General features: G+C 34.5%; 1 protein-coding gene across 9 annotated transcripts in view; it reads left to right on the top strand.

Annotated features, from left to right (window-relative positions):
* Nucleotides 1-23,159, top strand: part of LOC149806581 (choline transporter-like protein 1) — a 209,556-nt gene that overhangs the window by 30,326 nt on the left and 156,071 nt on the right. For 3 of the 9 annotated variants that reach the window (XM_089954968.1, XM_089954995.1, XM_089954985.1), the window contains one exon: nucleotides 19,171-19,201. The exons of 1 other annotated variant lie outside the window; for it this stretch is intronic. The gene's annotated coding sequence lies outside the window, so the exon portion shown is untranslated. Of the gene's footprint in view, nucleotides 1-4,676; nucleotides 4,944-19,170; nucleotides 19,202-23,159 lie in introns of those variants that run through there. 5 more of the 9 variants (XM_089955004.1, XM_089955013.1, XM_089955022.1 and 2 more) reach the window with 4 other exon arrangements.

Raw genomic sequence — 23,159 nt, 5'->3', positions numbered from 1 at the left:
CAGTCATTTTAGTTAGCAGTGTGCTTAAATCATGTAAAATTTCCAAAAGTACAATATCCAAAAGAAATATCATCCACATTACATTAATGTAGCATAGAGGTATGCAAACATTCTCTCCACTGTGCATGTTTTAAATGCAAACTACTTCACCTTACATACGTCACTCTCTCAAAAGTACTTATTATCTGGTGAGCGCCACCATAAAGAAGATGTAGGTATTATTTTTTATGATTTAATTATGTTTATATGGCTGAAACATTTAAGTCGCAAGCATCAAAACAATCCTTATGAATAATTCTCCTGCTTTTTTCCCCACAGAACAGTATTTATGAGTGTCAGAGTCTCTAACAAGTCCAGCCTCCCCCCCCCATGATAAAAGTGAGCTATTTTAAGAATGCACATTACATTTTGTAAACATAGCAACCAATGTTATGCTGAATGATAGGAACATGAAACTAGCCAGAATTATTTCTGAGATATCAACAATGAATTTTACAATTAGAAAAGGGAGGTAACTCATCAGCTTCATAAAGGTCAAAGGTCAAAGTGTAAAATATTTGCCTATTGTTTAATATGGAAGAAGCGAATTCACTTTCTCATCATTTATTTTTTTATTTCATTGCAAATAAATGAAAAGAAACATTTTCACCATATATTTCTGTCACTTATTGCAACAGTTTTAAATTTAAGTTGACTCTATTCCTACATTCTAAGTCTTCTAATTTCCCCATAATTAAGGTCACTACTCACACAAACATACCTCATGGCAAATTATGTAAGCAAGAGAAAAATGATCATAATTAGCTTATTTTCATGCTTAAATGCAATATGAATGTACCATTTTATTCAGAACATCATACATAATTATATGAAAATAAAAAAAAATAATTGCAAACATTTTTTTATTTTCTTTAAGGTGGCGCTATACAGTTTCGCATTTTGCATAGGGTTAGGAATTTAAAGAAAAAGAATGTCCCCGGCTTTCCTCACTGGTTATACTGGCTATTTAAAAAAGACCTTGTATATCTTAGGTATAATGCAAAGAACCTTTAATTCCCTTTATTTTGGTGTATGATTGATGGGTGTACTATGGGTTATAGAGTATACAGCTTGGCCTTACTTCAAATGTGCACCTTTCAAAAAAGTGCTAGCTCTACTTGGTCATTTTCACTTCCTGAACTTCAGAGGTCATTTGTATAAAAAAGAGCCGATAACTTTTTTTACATTTTATATATTTGGTAATTCATTCATTGCACTTTCAGAAGCTGGTATTGTCTAGTCTGGCAAAATTCATTTTCCCTATTTTAATAGCTGCTATGTATAGTGTACTTTAGACTAATTCAGACTGATTTTTTAACACAAGGGAGCAGTCATTTTAGTTAGCAGTGTGCTTAAATCATGTAAAATTTCCAAAAGTACAATATCCAAAAGAAATATCATCCACATTACATTAATGTAGCATAGAGATATGCAAACATTCTCTCCACTGTGCATGTTTTAAATGCGAACTACTTCACCTTACATACGTCACTCTCTCAAAAGTACTTATTATCTGGTGAGCGCCACCTTAATGAACCCATTATTTTCATATCGAGACCACTCTTTATTCCAAATGCCCATCTTATTGTACTTTTTACGAAGGTTCATGTGTCTGTTTGCAGTTCATACCAGTCTGCCTTAGATCTAAGACCAAAAAGTCTAAAATCCTGAAACAAAATTGGATTCCAACCTTGGGAGAATTTTGTAAAAAAATCTGAAATTCCAGATTATTTGGTATTATTGTTGTTGTGGGGTTTAATGCCATTTTTACGCACAAGATACATGGTGGCCAGTATTAATGGTGGAGGAAGAACCCAGGAAAAGCCCGGAAAGAACCACCGACCCATGAGAAGCTACTGGCAGGTTTTCTCACATACCCACATTGGCCAAATCCGAGACTCGAACCCACGCAGACAGAGGTGAGATGGCAGTGATCCATAACAGAAAGTGCTTTTGGCCACTCAGGGCCCCTGGTATTATTGTAGAGCTACATCTGTCTACCTTTCTGTAATACCACCCACTTTAGTGTATCATACATGACCTTGACGCTACAGAGCTCAGAAGTAGGCTACTACTTCCTGCCATGTAAATTCGTCACGAGGGGTTAATGTGTTAAGGTTGTTTTCATGTCACCCATTTGAACAGTAAATTTGGTAGTCATTCATTCATCAATAAGGCATAAAGACCTTTCTTTGGGCCTTCATTGCACATCATAAATCTTTGACTGATATTTTTTCCCAGTAATGAACCTCAACAGCCTTGCATCAAGTTCTTTAAGATGTAGGCAATCCACTGTTCATTGTGACTGCACTCTTTGAGATTATCCGAGAGAAAGCCAGTAAGCTTATGGCATGGCCCTGCATCCATCATACACTGTGCGTCTCTCAACTACTGTATTCTAAACTTTTTCTCAAAATCCACTTAACCAATTTTGACTAAATTTGGCACAGAGCAACTTGGCAAGAAGGGTTTTGAAATAGTACAAATGATGCTGATCTATCAAATATGACCACCATTACTAAAAAAGCAAAACTCTTAAAATAACATTTATAAAAATAAATAAAAAGATTTTAATCATTTTAGGAAATAATCCTGGAATGAAGACCTTTCATTTTGATTTACAAAAGATGTAAATCTGTCATCAAATATGTACAGTGTTATTAAAAATAGAAAAACCACTTACTGTAAAATCAAAAAGCTTTTAAACAACTTTTTCTCCAAAATCACTAAACATATGACAAATATGACAAAATGTATCCCAGCATGAAGGCCTTTCAAACTTTTACAAATGATGCAGATTGGTTTTCAACTGTGACTGTTGTTACTAAAAATACAAAAATAAAAGCTTGAAATAATTTCTCTAAAACTATAGGAATAGAATTTGTTCTAACTTGGTTGACATCATTCTGGCTTGGAGACCTTTAAGACTTGTACAAAAGATGCTGTTCCATCATCAAATATGGCCACTGTTACTAGAAACAGAAAATCTTGAAAAGACTTCTTCTAAAGAACTCAGCAGAATTGTTACAATTTGATAGGCTAAAATGTATCCTGGCACAGAGGGCTTAGAGACTTGTACTACTGATTGTGAGCTACCTTCAGATATAGTTATCATTACTAAAATTAGAAAGCATTTAAATGATTTCTTATCCAAAATTACTGCATAGAATTTGAACAATATTGATAGCACCTTGGCATGAAGATCTTTCAAATGTATGCAATGCTGGTCTGTCATCAGATATGATCTAAAAAATGAGAATCATTGAATTAAAAAACCAAGAACAGAGCAATTTAAAAAGAGCTTCCAATACTCTGATACATTCTGTGGAATAAGCTTCCACTACATGTAAAATCTGCTGAAAATATTAGATTATTTAAGAAAAGATATGATGAGCATGTATGTGTTTCTAATAGATAACAGAATTTAGTATTTTAATACTAAATATGTTAAAATAACAGTAATTATTGCTGTCTTCATATAATGTGCATTGTTATACTCTCCTTAAGAGTGCCCTCAAAGGAGAATAGTCGTTGATTAATGAGTCACCCTCTATAAATAAAGCATTATTATTATTATTATTATTACTATTATTATTATTATTATTATTATTAGATTTGGCTTTTTGGCCAATATCAACCAGATGAGTGATCTCAGGCTCACTTGGGCCTCTTATAAGTTTTTGAAAAAAGCTCTTCTCTAAAGCAAAAAGATACTTATGTCTCTTATTTGACAGATTCAAGCAAGGAGAAAAGTATCAAGATTGTAATTGTACCTTGTATATTTTAAGGAAAGTGTTAAAATTGTAGTATTGTAAATGTGTACTTCCATGTATTGCACATAATGAAATAGTTTAGGTACTTAATTATTAGGTACAGTTCATATAAATATGTTGTTGGAATATGGATATCCCACTAGTGCCTAACAAACTGACCTAAACATTGATGACCACCTACAGTTCATGACAAACTGACCTAAACATAGATGTCTGTGCCTGACAGACTGACCTAAATATTAATGTCCCACTACAGTGCCTGACAAACTGACCTAAATATAGATGTTGGACTACAGTGCCTGACAAACTGGCCTAAATATAAAACTAAACCAAAGTGTGACAGACGGATGGAATGGTAGATGGACAAGGGTCATGGTTGGGCCAAACATTAGATGTTGCACAACAGTTGCAGAATATTTTGATTCTCTCCAGGGATAGGGAGGGGGATGGAGGTGTCATTGACTGAAAAATGTCTTGGTATATGTGGGATTACTGCAGAGAGTTTTGAATACGAAATAATTTGTCAGTCACAGCAAATTGCAAAGCAGCAAATATCAGAACTGTGTTTGGGATTGTGCTTATTGTTTCACTAATGCTGTCAATTTTGAAACTCGACCATGAACATGGATGGTAATTCAAATCTCTCTTCAGTATGATTCAGAGTTAAACAGCATGTTTGTCACTGACTTAATGTTACACATATCATTTTAAATGTCATATAACTGCATGTTGACATATGTGTTTTAAAAAAAATCAGCCTCAGTCTGGTTTGGGATAAACAGTCGTTATGGTTAGTACACAAAGTGTTCACCAGTAGTTTTCATTCCATCATTATGGAATCCACTGTGTGGCAGTGTCATGTAACTTCTTTCTGCTAAGTTTTACATCCGTGTCCACTGGGATTTTATCCACAGTAGTGTGGCAGTGTCGTGTAACTTCTTTCTGCTAAGTTTTACACCCGTGACCACTGGGATTTTTCCACAGTAGTGTGGCAGTGTCGTGTAACTTCTTTCTGCCAAGTTTTTCACCCGTGTCCACTGGGATTTTATCCACAGTAGTGTGGCAGTGTCATGTAACTTCTTTCTGCTAAGTTTTACACCACAGGGACATTGTGGTGAGTGTACCCCACAGGTAAAGTGTAAGCAGTGCTAAAATTAATACCGTATTTACTTGCATACAGGTTGAATCTTACTGCAAACAATATGGACCCTGATTTATCGTTACATAATGTACTATTGGGTCAGGGTCTGGACTGTTTCTTATATTGATTGCTTCTAAGAAACTGTATAGACCCAAATCTGCCAGCACATTATACAATATTAGATCAGGGTCTGTGCACTTTGAAGTTGGACTCAAATTTATAAGCAGGTATGTACTGTAAATCATTATACCAGGTAAATTCAAACTTAACACTCGGAGTCATCCAACAGAACTAAAACACTATGGACAAGATGTGACATCAGGACACATGCTGTTTTTACCTTAGAATGCTATACAACTGCAATGTTTGCACACATTTCTGTGACAGTCAATAATGAAATCATAATGAAAGATTTTCCTACCTGGCTTTCACAGAAGCACGCCAGGTACTAAATCATTCATTTGTGGAATTAAAATACCTGGTTGAATGAGGTCTTTTTCTTTTTCTGTTAATAAGTATTTCACATTTTCTGAATGAGTTAATTCTTTAGTCATTGTAAAGGTTAGTATTCTTTATTGTGTTACTGTTATTAAAAGCTGCAAATGAGATCCAGTGTGCCATGATCATAGATCTGCTCACCTTGTCACTCTGTTACATTCTTTTGTTTACAGAGCTGCTTCATTTATTTTTACCGCTTCGGTGGTCTAATGGTTAGAGCATCTACCTTGGAAGTGGTAGGTTGTGGGTTCGATCCCCAGCCGAGTCATACCAAAGACTTACAAAAATGGTACTAACAGCTGTCTCGCTTGGCGCTCAGCATTAAGAGGTTAGTCTTAGAACTGGTTGGCCTGGTGTCAAGATAATGTGACTGGGTGGGACATCATGCTACATGTCTGCGGCATGATGCCCCAGTGCTAGATATCACTATAAACTGCCACACTGTAGACATCATAGCAATATGACTGAAAAATTGTTAAAGCTACGTTAAAAATCCTAATCACACACACACTAATTTATTTTTTATATCATAAATGACTTAAAAAAATTTTTATATATCTAAATTTACTCAGTGATGTTGTCATAGCTAACTTGACAATTTATGGACAGGATCAGTGTTATCTTAGTTAATTTTGCAATTGACATGTGACTGTTCTTATGGCCTAGTGGTTAGAGCGTCTGCCTCAGATGCGGAAGGTCGCTAGTTCAGACCCTGGCTGAGTCATGCCAAAGACTTATAAAAATGGTACTAGCAGCTGCCTCACATGATGCTCAGAATTGAGAAGTTAATGTTAGGACTGGTAGACCTGGTGTCAGGATAATGTGTCTGGGTGGGACATGATGCTGCGTGTCTGCAGCATGATGTCCCAGTGCTAGCCATCACTATAAACTGTCACACTTTAGTGAAATGACTGAAAATGTATGATTTTGGGGGTTGGTAAAAAGTGTAAGCTTATTAGCACCGTCTTCCCAAGAGTAACAAAAAATATTACATCAGTGATGTCAGTGCCGATACACATGGGGTTGTTGATCAGTAGAGATTGACCTTGCTCATGTTTCTGCACTCTTTCTGTTCAGTTCAAAGTTGGTAGTTCGGTATGCATGTGTCTGTGCCAGGTGGAGCAGTTCTGTGTGAGGTCTTCTCAAGACCCAGAGTTAGTGTTGAAATGTTTAAAGAATGATTTGAGGAAGTCTTTGAAGTGTTTCTTCTGACATCCTGGTGACATGGCTTGCCCATGTGATTTCATCTTGATGCTAAGAATTTTTCCCATCTGAGAACCTCGGTGACTGGGACCTTGCCTGCCATCTTAACCTCATCCATTTCCTCAAGTATCCCGTGTGAAAATGGCTCAGCTTCTTGGCATCGTGTCTCTATGCTGTCCAGGTTTCATATTCAAACAGCAGGGGCGACATCACAATGGCTTTGAGACCTTCAGTTTGATTGAAGACTGATGCCTCTGTGCTTCTACATATTTGCTTGTAGCCTGCCAAAGGCTACACTTGCTTTGCAAGTTCTGGCATTGGTTTCGGCATCAATATGGACTGCATATAACTGTGTACTGCTGTAGTAGGTGAACTTGCCTATTGTAATGTAGGTTTGGCCATTTATTGTATTAGTTGGGTTTAAGTAAGGCTTTCTTGGTGCAAGTCAGTGCTCCACATCTCCGCACCTGCCATTGAATTCAGCAAAGATGGTGAGCTTTTCTGTCATTGATAATTCTGTAATAAGCCACTCCAGATCTTCATAAAATGTTATCTTTTATCTTGTCAGGGTTAGTCATGGTGGGTACATAGGTGCTGATAATAGTAATGTCTTTTTCAGGACAGTGGGAGTCTGGTCAGCATTAGCAGGTCATAGTTGTTCATTGTTGGTTATCATTTTGTGTTTAGCTCAAGTTTTTTGCATACTTTATACACTTACATCAATAACTTATACACTTACATCAGTAACTTGAACACAGTGGGATTCAGAAACAATGACCACAGTATAAGCAAGGGCACAAGTTACTGAGGGACTGCTGAAAAGTTAAGAAGGGGATTGCTGTCCTGGCTGGATTTTAATAAAGAAAACATTGTGTGTGTTGGGGGGGGAGGTTGTTAAAGGGTTAAAACTTGTTTTATGATGATGCTGGGAATACAGTAATTGTTTATGAAATGTGTTTTTTTAAAGTGAAGTTACTTGTTTTACTGTATAAATTATATTCATTTTCAAGATAATCAACATCCAAAAGATTGTGAAAAACAAAACTGCAAGAGGTTTCAACAGATGTTCCTGTGCAAATATTATGTAATTATGTTGTTGTTGTTGTAGGGTTTAATGCAGTTTTTCAGCAGAAGATAGGCTATACATGGTGGCCAGTATAAATAGTGGAGGAAGAACCTGGGAAAACCCCAGAAAGAGCCACCAACCCACAAGAAGCTACTGGCAAGCTTTCTTATGTACCCGCATTGAGCCCAAGACTCAAACCCACGTAGACAGAGGTGAGACAGCAGTGACCCATAACGGTGAGCGCTTTAGACCACTTGGCCATTTGGGGCCCATGTAATTATGTCACTGCATATGAATGTGGATATATTCAGGTGTTATTGTCAATTCATAACAAAACAAAATTTCCTTTCTTCAGAACTATGGACATTTAATTTGTGAAACAACAGCCAACAAAATTTAATTATATTAATAAAATATTGATGCTGTGATTTTATTGCTGTAGTGAAATTTTTGCAGACAAATGAGTGGTTCTGCAATACAAACTATTTAGCTTGCTTCTCTATAATGAACCATATCTGTGATATGAACTGTGTACTCCTTTGGCTTGCTTCTCTTGCAGTCATTGATTACCTTTATGAATTAATAAGATAAACTGCTGATTATGCTAGATACCTTAATTATTGTACATACTGTAATATTTATGACAGTGTTCTGTTAGTTGAAATGAGTTGACCTGACACACTACCGCGAATGCTAGCTCTTATGTGGGTTATGATTTTTATGTCTTGTGACTTTTTAAAATTCCACCTCCTTAATTTGATTTGATGCAAAAGACATTAGCATCATAATACAAACCAGGTCTACTTTTAGTTGGTTGTAATGATAAAACAAACACTTCTGCAAATCGAAGATCAAATCTTAATTGGCACTTAATTATGTTCTCAGAGAAATGCTCACAGACATAGATGTGATGGTGGATTGACACTTTTCACATTGGAATACTAGAGGATGTATTGCTTTTATGGTGATTACAATGAAACTGAATTCAGAGATGGAACAAAAACATGAAATTCACATGACAGTGATATTTATTTCTTAAAGTGCTGCCACTGTTTGACATTACAGATATTTTCATGGATCAAAATTTTGTCCAATATTGTTATTTATTACATGCTATGAATTTTTATTTGCAAAGAAAATTTAACAAAATGTATGACTTTTATTAATAATTGCAAATTTCATGATTTACATTCAGATTTCTGGGTACTAACTGCTGTTTTCAACAATACAGTGATTTAAGTTTCATTTACCAGATTTTATCTCAACTTTCCTCACATTCAGCAAATAGAGGCCAACTCTTATGGAATTAATTGAGAACAAATATGGGATCCATGCAAGTTATCAAGGGAGAATGTACATACTATTGATTCTGCTTTTCAGTTTCATACTTTGCACAGGGTTTTATTTTTAAAATAAAAGAATTTACTGGATTTTTCTTGCTGGTTATCTTGGCTATTTAAAATAGACTTTGTTTATCTTAGGTATTGTTAAAAGAACTTTTAATTCCCTTTAATTTGGTGTATGATTGGTGGGTGTAATGTGGGCTATGGAGTATAGCAGAGATCGGCGATGCATCATGTAAATGTGTTATGCATATTGCATGATACACAAAAGTGAAAATGGAGGACAAACAATGACAGCGGCTGATAAATATAGCATGTATAAGGAAATACAAAACAATGCTTTTATTTTACAGCCTTTAGAACATTTTGAAGAGTTAATATACATGTATCATTTCAAAATAATAAAGTTGTATATTCTTTTAGTGATAATACACTTGTACACACAAGAAGTTTTAAAACTGATGACAATGTAGAAATGTTTATGATTAGTAAATAACATGCCATCCTGAAATATTCATGAATCATTTTACTTTTAGATAGAATATCAAAATAAAATCTATGGGATCATTGTTTCCTTTATATTTTTATTGGCAACCACATCACTGCCATATTAGGTAGTTTGTGTCCCAGCATCACAAACAGGGGTTGCTCTATACACAATAGCCTCTTCTTGTATCTACAAAAAGAATCAGAAGACATAAGTAAATATGTTACATATCACAGTTGAATTTTGAATGTGTGAGATTTATAAGTTTGTTTACTCGTGTTTGTATTTTTACCCTTAAAAAGAAATATCTGAATGAAGGATCCTACATATTAAATAAGCTGCCATTTGAACAGTAACATTGTCTTACTATATAATATATAAACCGCAAGTGTTGGCAATACATAAATTATGCCCCATGGGTCCCACTACTAGTTTATTTTCTCGTATATAAACATCTTTTTACAGTTTTGTATATCAAGCCTGTAGTAATCTACCATTATTTAGACACCTGCAAGGTAACATTTGAAAATTTATTGTTAAAATATTTTTCTTTTTCTGATATCTGAGTTGATGGTGGGACCCTAAGTATCTCCCCACCCCCCTACACTGAACAGGCCTGTATATAATTCTGAAGTATACAAATGAGTGAGGAGGCAGGACTCTTCAGATGTACACCTCTCAAAAGACTGCTAGCTCTGTTTGGTCATTTTCACTTCCTGGACATAGATATAAATTAGATAAAAACTAGCTGATACTTTTTTAAAAAAATATCTTCATATGATTCATTTATTGCTCATTCAAAAGTTGGTATGATCTACTCTGGCAAAGTTCATTGTGCCTATTTTTATAACTGCAGAAGTCAGGATATGTTGGACTTGTTGAGGTCCATTTCTTGAGCATATGTGAGTAACAACAGGTAGCGTATTGTTTCCCTAATACAACAAATTAAGAAATTTCAGTCACAGAACATGAAAGTAGCATAGAGGTATGCCAGCATACCCTCTGTTGAGCTTATTGTAATGCTTCATGTATCTGTTCCACTTTCAGAAGTATTTTTTTTAGCTCCGGACTCATGCATGGTATGCACATCTTAACTTGCACATAAGGCCCTTTTTTTGCTGTACCAGTGCAATAGGAAGCGATAATAAACATGTTTTTTTTTAAAACTGTTAACTGACATTGCATATTGTGATAGGTTGCCTTGGACTATTATACTGTGTATTTATACATATGAATGAGAGAGAATAGGGCAGGTTAGGAATTCACCTTGTTGCTAAAAACAGAATTTGACGTCATTTACCCACAAAACCTGGTGTGCACCCTCATATTGCTTCTGGACAAACAACAAAATTGGAGTGTGATGCTTACACTAAACTTTGTTGCTCTGGTCATATCATTGTGTACAAAATAACATTCCAATATAAAATATAAATGAGATTTAGCAGAGAAAGAAAAAAAAGACTTATTTTATGGTCTTTAAGTCCTTTCATTTAGGGAAATTAGTAATTTATGGGCTAAGGTACTTGTTCATTCTAATAAAAACAGTAAAAATAAAACCCATAAAATATAACCCGTTCATTACAGTAATTTACATCTTGTACAGTCAAGCCATTTTACAGCAGCCATCCTTGGGGGAAAAGGCCAGTGGCCTTTGTAGACAGGTGACCTCAGAAGGCAGGTTAGCTTTCAAACTTGGTTCATTACAAATGCATGTATTATGCACCAGATAGCATTAGCATTATTAGTAAGTAGCAGTAGTATCAATATTATTACTTTACATGTATTATTATTAGCAGTAGTATGCTATCAAGATACATGTTGTAGCTGCTTGACAAAAACAAACATAATAAAATAAAAAGTTCCACGCAGGATTACTATATTCTTACTCAGATCCCTCATGTACATTACATCATCACTGATTCTGCTATTATTTGTCACATGTATTTAAGTTTTGATACATTTTTAGCAGGTTCAAACCCCGGCCAAGTCACCAATGACTTATAAAAATGGTACTCACAGCTGCCTTGTTGGGCTCTGAGCATTAAGAGGTTGGCCTGGTTTCAGGATAATATGACTAGGTGGGACATAATGCTACATGTATGCAGCATGATGTCCCAGTGCTGGACATCACTATAAGCTGCCACGCTGCAGACATCATAGCGATGTGACTGATTTTTTTTTAAAGCTACATTAAAAATCCAAGTCACACACACACACACACACACACACACACACACACACAGACACACACACAGACACACACACAGAGTTTGCATCCAAACTTTACGTATTAATGGGAAACACAGGACTGACTTTTTGTTAGGCCAGCAGGTGTAATTAGGCCAAAAAAACAGGTGTTCTCACATAAAACAATTGATGGATGAAGCAGTTGCTCAAACTCACCATGATCAGAAGACAGTCAGCATTTGTAAGAGACTTTTGATAATAAGGGCACGAAAAGAAGCTTCTTGCGGCTATTGATTGAAGTAATATACCTTTACATAATACCATCAAACAAAAGAAGTCTAATTTGAATGCTTTTAATGGTCACTGCTGATACACTTCATTGCTGGAAGACAGGCAACTGTTGATAACATGACATTTGTAAAGTAAACTTGCTTGGTGGGGGGGATTAGAAAGCTATTGTGGTCAGGTGACCATTAGGACATGTTTTACTGTATTTCCATTCCTGGCTTCAGTAAAATTCTTATGTCCATTTTTGTGTGAGATGTTTTGGCCATTTAGTATCTTATTGTGTGTAAATTCATATATTTTACAATTCTCCTATTTGTATATCTTTTAGTACTTTTATTTATTGTTTATTTGTTCATTTGTTTATTTTTATGACTAATCTTTTACTTACTAACTTATGTGCAACTACCTGTTTGTCTGTTTCATTGTGCATTCATTTCAGTTACAAGAATGGGATATGAAAATCAAGAGCTAATCTGATTGTCTATTTCATTGTGCATTCATTTTAATTATAAGAATGGGTGGTGAAATCAATAGCTAACCTCAGTAAAATTTATTTAGAAGGAAAAAGTAATAGAAAACTGTTAAGGCACATAGTTATAATAAAACTGATATAGCTGTTGTGGAGGAATTAATGAAGATTATTTGACATTTTATCTAGCAAAAAAATATGATTAAAAACATTTCATGCATCAACTTTTTAAAGCAATGTAAAGATTGTACATGTGAAAATTGGTGTGAAAACTAAATCAGTCAGTAAACTGTTTGTAGTTTATTATAGAGAATACAAGTCATTGTAAACGTTGATTACCCCCTGTTTTATGTACATACAAGTCATTGTAAACATTGATTACCTCTGTTTTGTACAAGTTAAATTACTCTCTATATCAGACCAGTTTGCATAGAAATGCACTATATCTTTGGTTGTTCTTGAGGAGAAATAAATATTAGTCAGTTTTCAAAAAGCTTGGATTTATTTCGAGGAATGCAATCATGAACAGCATAACCAACATTATGCCTTATTCTCCATAGCCCCCTTTATATACTTTGAAATGAATAGATAAACTAGTTATTTACATTTGCTTCTGCAAAATTGTAATGTTTCATTTTGTAACTCAGCAGTTTCTTACTTGCTTAAATAGCATAGCATTTTTAGTTGGAGTGCAATGTCTTGCTTGTGGATTTTAAATAAAAGTTGTCAATGGAAGGTGTCATAAATAGAAATTAGGTTTACATTGGATAACTAGGATGAAATGATATACCAAGGAGTATAATTGTCATAGATTGACAGTGATAATGCAGGGAGTATAATTGTTAAGTATAATTGTCATAGAGTATAACTGTCATAGATTGACAATGATATACCAGGGAGTATAATTGTCATAGATTGACAACGATAATGCAGGGAGTATAATTGTCATAGATTGACAATGAGATACCAGGGATTGTAACTGTCATAGATTGACAATGATATACCAGGGAGTAAAGTAGAACCTGTCTTGAAAGACCACCTCCTCTGCCAAAAAATATTGGTCTTTTAAGACAGGTGGTCTTTCATAACAGGTAGTAACACTATATAATCAATTAGTCCATGCATATCGATCCTGGTCTCTCAAAACAGGTGGTCTCTCATAGCAGAGGTCTCTCAAGACAGGTTTTACTGTACTACTACTACTAATGCTTTATTTATAGAGGGTGACTCATTAGTCGAGGAATATTCTCCCTTGAGAGGCCCACTTAAGGAGAATATAGCAATGCACATTATATGAAGGTAGCAATAATTACAGTTTATTTCAACATGTTTAGTATTACAATACTAAATTCCATTATTTATTAGAAACACATACATGCTCATGATATCTCTTCTTAAATACCCTAAAATTTTCAGCAGATTTTACATGTAGTGGAAGCTTGTTCCACAGAACTGTACCAGAGTATTGGAAGCTCTTTTTAAATTGCTCTGTTCTTGGTTTTGGTGCTTGAAGGTTTCCATGTGATATTGATCTCAACTGGCATTGTGTTGAAAAAGGCCTGAATAAGTCCTGAAGATTCTCTGCAATTCCATGTAGACATTTATATAAAAGAACTGCCTTGTGAAAATCTATTGTCATAAATTGTGAACCATTTGAGTTCTGTAAACTATGCTTTTGCAAGATGATCAATAGTTTATAAATCCTGTCAAGCTCAGATTTAGCAGTTTCCCCATACATTTGAACAATAATCCATTGTTGGAAGAATATATAACTTGTAGTATAGATTGCAAGTTTCCATAGGTAAATATTTCTTGATTCTGCTGAGTAGGGTGATTTTGGATGACAATGTTTTACTAAGCTTATCAATATGGTCATTCCATAATAAATTATTATCTATGGTCACACCTACAAGCTTTTCATGTTTGACATTTTCTAATGGATGATTATTTATTGCAAGAGATAGTTCTGGGTTTCCTGACTTGTGTAGCTTTTGTGATGTTCCCAGAATCATACATTTTTTATTTTACCTTCATTAATTACCATCCTATTTTGTTGTGCCCAGTTTTGGACTCTAATAAGGTCTGAGAGTAATCTCATTTGGATAACTTAAGTATCAGAACTAGATGTATACAAGGTTACATCGTCTGCAAACAAGTCTGTATTTGTGGATTCATTATTTAATGGTAGATCATTGATATAGATAACGAAGAGGAGAGGGCCTAAAACTGAGCCTTGAGGGACCCCTGAATGAATAGTGTGAGTTTGAGAGCTTATATTGCCAATGCTAACTTGTTGAGACCTTTGGTTTAGGTATGATCTTAAACCAGTTTAAAGATGGATTGTCAAACCTGTAACAGTTCAGTGTTTTGCAGCAGAATTTCATGATCAACAAGATCAAAGGCTTTCTTGAAGTCAAGGAAAACAATCACAGTTATATGTCCATTATCTCTTTCCTTCATCCAAAGATAAATTAATTTGGTAAGTTCTGTTTGGCACGAGTGGTACTTTCTAAATCCTGATTGTGCTTTATGAAATAGAGAGTATGTTTCAAAAAATGTATAGACCTGAATTGCTACATGCTTTTCAAATAATTTTGACAATACAGTAGAGAACCTGTCTTGAAAGACCACCTCTTCTGCCAGAAAATATTGGTCTCTCAAGACAGGTGGTCTCATAACAGGTAATAACACTATATAATTAATTAATCCATGGATGGAGATCCTGGTCTCTCAAAACAGGTGGTCTCTCATAGCAGAGGTCCCCCAAGACAGGTTTTACTGTACAGGTAGAATTGATACTGGTCTGTAATTCCCTGGATCCTCCTTTTCTCCTTTCTTAAAGATAGGTGTAACCTTTGCACAGTTCAGTGTTTCTGGAAAATTACCAATCATTATACTGAAGTTTATGATATGCGTTGATGACTTGGTTATTACTAGTGCAGCAATTTTAAGAATTCGTGGACCAATACCATCCAATCCAGAGGATTTATTAATATTCACCTTAATTAGCATATCAAAAACATTGGCTTCACTAACATTAGCTATTGAAAAATAATTATCAGGAATTTTAGCTCTTATAAATGACAGAAGATAATCAAGTTCTATTGGGTTGTTTGTCTGGTTCTGAAGACTGTTACTGGAGTTGCTTATAAAGAAATTGGTGAAAATTTACACAGTGTCTTGTACTGATGTTGCTATATTCTTATTTTGCTTAAGTCTAGGGGGGAAACAACTGTTCTTGGGTGGGTTCAGCTCTTTTAGATGCTTCCACAATGTCTTGGTACTCTTACTTTCATCAATAGCCTGTTTATATTAGTTCTCTTTTGGCTTATCTATCAGGTGCTTAGTTTTATTCCTCCACTTTCTATAGCTTTTCATGTATTTTTTTCTTGTGGAAATTATCTCTTAGGTGCCTAGCCTCATTGATCTCTTGGATAATCCACTTGAGTGTAATTTGGTGTTTAACCCTTTTTGTTTTAATTGGGGCATGCTTGTCTAAGGCTGCATGGAACATCTGATACCATTTGTCTAAGGCATGTTGACATCAGTTATATTGCAGACTGATTGGAAGGGTTTGCAAACTAAATCATTTAAGAACATTTCCTCATCACACTGTCTAAAGTCCCTGTATTGTATTTCAATGTGTTGACCATTTTTAGATGATTTTGGAACATATCTAGTTATACAGACTGGGTAGTGGTCACTCAGTGCGTACACTGGCATGTTAATTTTACTTATGTCTTCAGGTTTATTAGTATAGACATGATCAATGATAGTAGCACTTTTATCTATTACTCTAGTTGGAATGTTAATTAATTGAGTAATGTTGTAAGTTTTAAAGTTACTTATCCATGTTAATGGTGGAGTTTTCATGTAGTCATTGTTAAAATCACCTAATATGATAGTTTCTAAATCTTTCTTTTGTAATGCTTTTTGAATGTGCACCTCAAATCTATCAATCCAATCATCTGTGGAACTAGGTGGCCTGTAAACGGAACGTAAGAGTATTGGCTTTGATTGGGCAAGGGTTACTTCAGTCCAGATACTCTCTACCCCAGTAGTCTAATTGTCATAGATTGACAATGATAATCCAGGGAGTATAGTTGTCATATGTTGACAATGATATACCAGGGATAAAAAGTGGGGCATAGATTTATTGAGGTATGTGGAAGTATTGCCTTGAATACGGTAATTAATACCAGTCCGTTAGTACATGTAGTTTGAAGAAGTATCTGGTGTCTTCACAAGTCATGTTGATCTTATTATGTACCTCCCATAACATTCTTATTCTATTTGGGGATGCCAAGGGGAGGTAATTGATTGTAATTTCTGCCCAGGGGAAGCAATCAGTATTCATTAGTGTTCTGTTATAAAATTTACGCAACCTCTGGACCTTTTCAAGATTCAAGGGTAATGTAGTGTGTAGAAGATTCAATCCTAATTTAATTACAACACTAGTATTCTGTCTGATGGATCTCATCTACAGATTTATGGTGTTTTAGGTTTTCATTGATGTTAGTGGCAGATAATGTCACAGACATTTACCAGCAGACTGATTTGTGCTCTGTGTAAGTAAAACTGTGTATGCATATAATTACCTTAATTACCTATACTCAAAATCCCCATGTCGTACTGCTTGGGTTCTGTTATTGAAGATTTGTAATGTGTTTGTGTTTGTCTGTGTATGTATGTGCATGTATGTATATATGTATATTATTGTCTACATTAATTTTAGCACTAGCTAGTAACAACAACAATCCCATGTCTGTTCACTGGTCGGTTTTATAGAACTATTGATAAAACTTGCCACCAACTGTTCTTAATGTTGCACTAGAATTTGGCAGCACAGGGCAAAGTTTTACCATGTTTGACTAGTTTCATTATGCTGGAGTTCAAGTAATTTGTACTGCAAGTTAAATCAATCATGGTCCTTTTGAGTTATCTCAGGAACTTTCTGATTTTCCATTCTCTCAGTCAATACTTTTACTTGGGAAAGGGGTGGGATTTTTCATAATAAAACTTCCATTCCAGATACCCTGAAAAACAAAATAAAAACCAATACCAGACAACTTTGACCTTGCCTAAGAAGGGCTTACAAAAGGGCAAAAATATGAATCTTGGATCGTTAATGTCATTTTATTCATTTTCTTTTATATAAATTTGGAGAACTTGATAATTATTTGATTTTAACTCTGACAAATCTTGGCTGAAATCACACGATATTGTGTAAAGTAAAACCTGTCTTGAGACACCTGCTATGAGAGACCACCTGTTTTGTGAGACCAGGATCTCCATGCATGGATTTATTGATATATATAGTGTTATTACCTGTTATGAGAGATCATCACTTGGCAGAAGAGGTGGTTTTTCAAGACAGGTTCTACTGTATTATCATCACTCTTGTCACTTTGTGGAATTTCATTACTTCTTTGTTCCTCTGTATAGGTTTTGTTTGCTTTCATGGTTTTGTATCAAGTCGTTAGAGTTGTTCCTTTTTTTAAATATTAAAATGTGGACGATTTTCAAATTTTTATGTTTAAGTTCAGCAGTTGTCTGTTGGTCTGAAATTATTCTCCAAATTTCATGAATATTTTGTTTTCTAGTTGTATGTTTCATATGAAAGATGTGTCAGGTACACAAAGTATCAGTACTGTATGCTACCTGCTCCTGATGTTTCCAAGTTGTTTTTGTTTTTTTTCTTTTACATATAGGTAGTTGAAATTATGACATGGAAACCATTTTGTTCCCTCGGTCCCCACTAGGGGTTTCGTCCTGCTGATGCTTCACCTACATATGCCATCTCCCTCCTTTGAGCCTTTGGTCTTTTTATTCTATCTCAGTTATGTCAAACAAATCTATGGTTCACTAATATCCATCTTGCATGGCAATGCATGGAAATGTTGTCATTGTCTATTTCTGCTGCATTAAGAGTTTTGGAATCTCTCTTTGTCTGCAAAACCATCCCTGTCACCAGTGTTTACCAAACATTTAGCAAAATTGTCTTGTGAGTGGAAAACTGATTTCTCCCCACAACACACTATATCCATTCCAGAATGCATTCTAGTCTGAATAATGTTGTTTGTGATGCTGAATGTAAATAATACAACATTTACAAATCAGAGAGATGTCTTGCATACAGTTCTGAGCTTTCAGTTCTCAAATGGAGGGAGAAATGACTTGTCAATCTTTATACCATATTTCATGATATATTAGTCCATCCAGGTTCACATTATTGAATGAATCCTCAGGACAGTGAATTCAGAATTATATGCGGTGGCTTTTACATATGAGTGCATTTGGTGAAATTGTAGAAACTTGTATTACATGGAAAAATCCATACTCAATTAATGTTGGATTTTGACTTGACATGTCAGTATGTTTACTTGTCTGGAAGTCACTTAATGAAAGCTATCAGAATTTGTCATAAAATCTTTGTTTGGTTGATATAGAGATTTTAGCTCTAGTTGTTTATAGGATGATGCAGTTCTGTTGGAAGCCAGTAAGCAGACCTATTACAATTAGGTAATTCCCATGTTATTTGTATGCTCTCATCTAACTTAATCAGGAACGAAAAAGCAGCAACAACAAAAACAACACCCCAATGATGTAATATTCAGGGTCTATTCTAGAACTGAAAATGTAAAGTCTAAATTCCACTTTCCATTTGAATTTTCAGAACGTTGGAGAGATTTAGTGAAGAGGAAGAGGTAAGAGTTGAAAATATGTGATTTTCTTGTGTTGAGTTTTGGTGAATTTTTTTTAACACATTAACCCCAGGTGACGAGTTACATGGGAGGAGGTAGTAGCCGTAGCCTACTGCCGAGCTCCATAGCATCAAGTTTATGTATGATACACTAAATGGGTGGTATTATAGAAAGATAGACAGATGTAGCTCTACAATGATACCAAATAATCTGGAATTTCTAGTTGCACTACAAAATGCAGAGGGAAAAACCTAATTTTTTGGACCTGATTTTTTTACATGCAAAATTCGCCCATGGTTGGAATCCGATATTGCGTCAGGGTTTTAGACTTTTTGGTCTTAGGTCTAAGGCAGACTGGTATGAACTGCAAACAGACAGATGAACCTTTGCAAAAGGTAGGATAAGATGGGCATTTGGAATAAAGAATGGTCTTGATACGAAAATAATTGGTCCGTTAAGCAAAAACAAACAACAAAAAAAATGAACTCCATCTTTTACCATTCTGCTCATGCGCGAACCAAATAGCCAATGAAAAACAATGTTTCTAACACACATTTGGCATTATATTATTGGAAGGTCAACTGGAAGTTAATTAGGATGTATTCAGAAATAGCTTTCAAAATGTGTTTCCTACTTGACTTTAAGGCAAAAACTACAAAAACCTCCAAGGGTTAATGTGTTAAAAAAAATTAATGTGAATCTGGCAATCACATGTTCTCAGTTAGATGTTAGATGTTGATAGTTTGAATGATTGGTTATGGCATTATTGCTCTTAATGGACAAATGTTGAGTTTACTGTCATGATTGCTATACCATTCACTGTTATATAAAGGTCACCTTATATATGTGGATGGTAACCAGATATCCCATTTGAACATATATGTATTTTTGTAGATCCACTCTTCTATTAGTCACATGTACTTGATTGACATTGTTTATAACTCGTATGACCAAAGAGCAACTGAGCTTATGGTATGGTCTTTATGTCTGTCTTTGATGATTCATTGATAAAGATCTCTTGAGTGAGTTTGGAGAATTTTCTGTAAAATTGTCATGCCTTAAAAAATCTTATGAAACATGGAGTTATATTTATTTCCACAGTGCAATTTAATATTATTTTTCAAAAAAAAAATATACTTTTATCTTTTGTTATAAAATATTTTTGCTAATGACCTACTTCATTGTAACAGGGACCATTTACATACTGCCAGTTTTTATGTTTTTTTATTAAAAAAATATACATATATATTTATAATTATACTGTGCAAAGTTGATATGGTGTATTAAAATTGGGGGAAAAGAAATAAAAAAAGTTGAATCGTTCATTTTTTAAAATTTTGTGAAAAGGTGTCAGGAAAATGTAGTTTGATTGTAAAATTTCTGTCACTGAGCTGCAATTCAGTTTTCAGCGCATATCATCATCACAACACAATATGCAAAGTGAGCATAGCGGTCACAAATACTGACAAATCTCTACTTGTAAATTTCACTAGCTACTTTAATTTCATGACTTCTGTGATTTCTGCAGCCAAGTTTTTCCTGGTTTCCCGTGAGTGAACAAACACGCGAGGTAAACAGTACTGGGCTTTCAACCAGGAACCTATGATTCCCGAAGTAGTTGTGGTGAACATCATGTTTTGTCCATTGTTTTTCATCTGTTATGTGTAAAAAAATTGCTATTTTCAACTGCTCAAAATCCATTGAACCAGTTTGAACCAATTTGAGCCATTGTTTGAAATTATTCTAGGCCTGTTGCTGATGTTTTTTTATCACCTGACCCATGCATTTGGCAACTGTTGGTCTGTGTTGAAGCACTATATTTTAACAATTGGCATTTATGCAGTAAAAGTCTAACCATTTAAATTTAATAGTGCTGGTTTTTTTATTTAAAAGTTTGTCCTGACCTTTTGGGTTTTTTTTTGTGCCATGTATTAGACTATGCAAACATCTTAAATCCTGTTGAAAGTTGAAATGCCATCTTTTTAAGATATAGCCTCTTTTGTGTGTACAAATTTTGACTTGACGAGTAACAAATGGATTCATTGAGAATGATCAATACAACATAGTTTTTTTGGTGTGTGCCTACTAATGATCAGTGAAAACAAGTAAACAGTACATTTATTTTCTCGTATCTCACTTTTATGATGGACCCTTCAGCATGGTGCAGTGTGCAGTACATATTTACTTTAGTTCCTTCTGGCCTGCAGCATGTTTAACTGGCACCAAATATTGCATAAAGGCCTTTTGAGTTTGGAACAAACTCTGTCCATCTGCAATCAGTTTTGAGTGTCATTATTAAAAATAATGAATCTTTGAAAAACTTCTTTTCATAAATACCTAAACAGATGCTGTCTAAATTTGAAAGAAAGTATCCAAGCATAGAACCCTTGAAAATTGTTAAGAGAACGCCAGTCTGCCATCAAATATGCTCACCACTACTAAAATAAACAAAACAGTAAACTCCCGAACATAATTACACTAAATTTAATTCAAACCACTTTGCATTAAAAGCTTTTTAAATTTTGTACCAGTGATGCCAACCAACCATCTCATATGGTCTCTGTTACTAAAAATTGAAAAGCTTGAAACATTTTCTCTTAAACAAATTTAGCCAAAATTGACAGAAAGCATCCTTGCCTGATTGCTTTTCAATATTGTGCAAATGATGGTAGTCACATATCAGATGTGTCTGGCATAAAAATGCCTTGACTTAAAAAAAAAAAAATGCTGAGTAGAATTTGACCAAAATTTGAAGAGAGCATCTTAGTATAAAGGACATTCCGATTTATGTTAATAATGCTGATCTCCCATCAGATATGGCAGCCATTACTAAAAATAGAAACAAATCTTTAATTGACTCACAAAAACCATGGAACAGAATTTAACCAGCTTTGATAGAAAGCCTTGACGCTTAAAAGTCTTTGAATGTGTAGCTTTCCTGGCCATAACACAAGGCTAATTCATTGTATGATCCTGTGTCTGTTGTTCCACAACTGCTGTTTTACATTTTTTATCAAATGATTATGGCAGTTTCAACTAAACGTGGCAAAAAACCCAAGGGATGAAGTCCTTTCCAGTATGTGAAAATGGTGCCGATCCACCATCATTATAAACAATGATTGGTAACCAGTACTAGAAATAAAAAACTTTTAAAGGACTTTTTAAAACCCATTGAATCAGAATTTGACTAAATTTGACAGCATCTTGGCATGAAGTACTTTAAATGCATAAAAAATGCAAATTGCCATCAGATGTGGCAAACCATTTCTTGAAATAGAAAATCCTTTAATGACTTCTCATAAACTGATGAACAGAATTCAACTACATTTGGCAGAACATATTCTGGCCTGTTGGCCTTTCAACTTTTCACATATTTATACTGATCCACCATCAAATGTGACCATAGTTACTACAAATAAAAACAATAACCTTTATAAAAGTGTTCTTAAAAAATTGTATCAAATTATGTATATTTAATTTGTGTTGAGTGATTGACTTTTGTCAATAATTAAGGGTGATGTTGTTTTTTGTAAACAACATTACATAGCTAATATTTGTGTATGATTGTAGCTTATATATTAAGATAGTATTATCACTTGTAGGAAAACATGTTCACAGAGAGAGCCAAATAATTTTAAATATTTTAATTAGTATTGATGTTATTTTGGTTATGATTTTGATGTCACTATTGGTAATAATGAATAGTGGCTTGTTTGACAGAAAGTGAGAGATAGAATGAATGCATATACTCATGTATCCTATATTTTCTTACAATGCACGTATTACATCTTTCCTCATACAATTCAGTATTTATTGTTGTGCATAAAATGAAAATTTATTAATTTTAGTTTATGCACAACTTGATGATCTTGGGTAATTTTAGGTACATATTGCCTGTTCTGCAATGGGCTTTGTCTGATAATGACCATTAAGGAGGAATTGTTGGTGTGGTAAGCTGATG

The sequence above is a fragment of the Sinohyriopsis cumingii genome, chromosome 1 (genome assembly GCF_028554795.1).
Source record: "Sinohyriopsis cumingii isolate HCF-2022 chromosome 1, ASM2855479v2, whole genome shotgun sequence".
Classification (NCBI taxonomy): domain Eukaryota; kingdom Metazoa; phylum Mollusca; class Bivalvia; order Unionida; family Unionidae; genus Sinohyriopsis; species Sinohyriopsis cumingii.
Note: the sequence above shows the minus strand (reverse complement) of the source record. Positions and strands in the feature narration are given on the sequence as shown.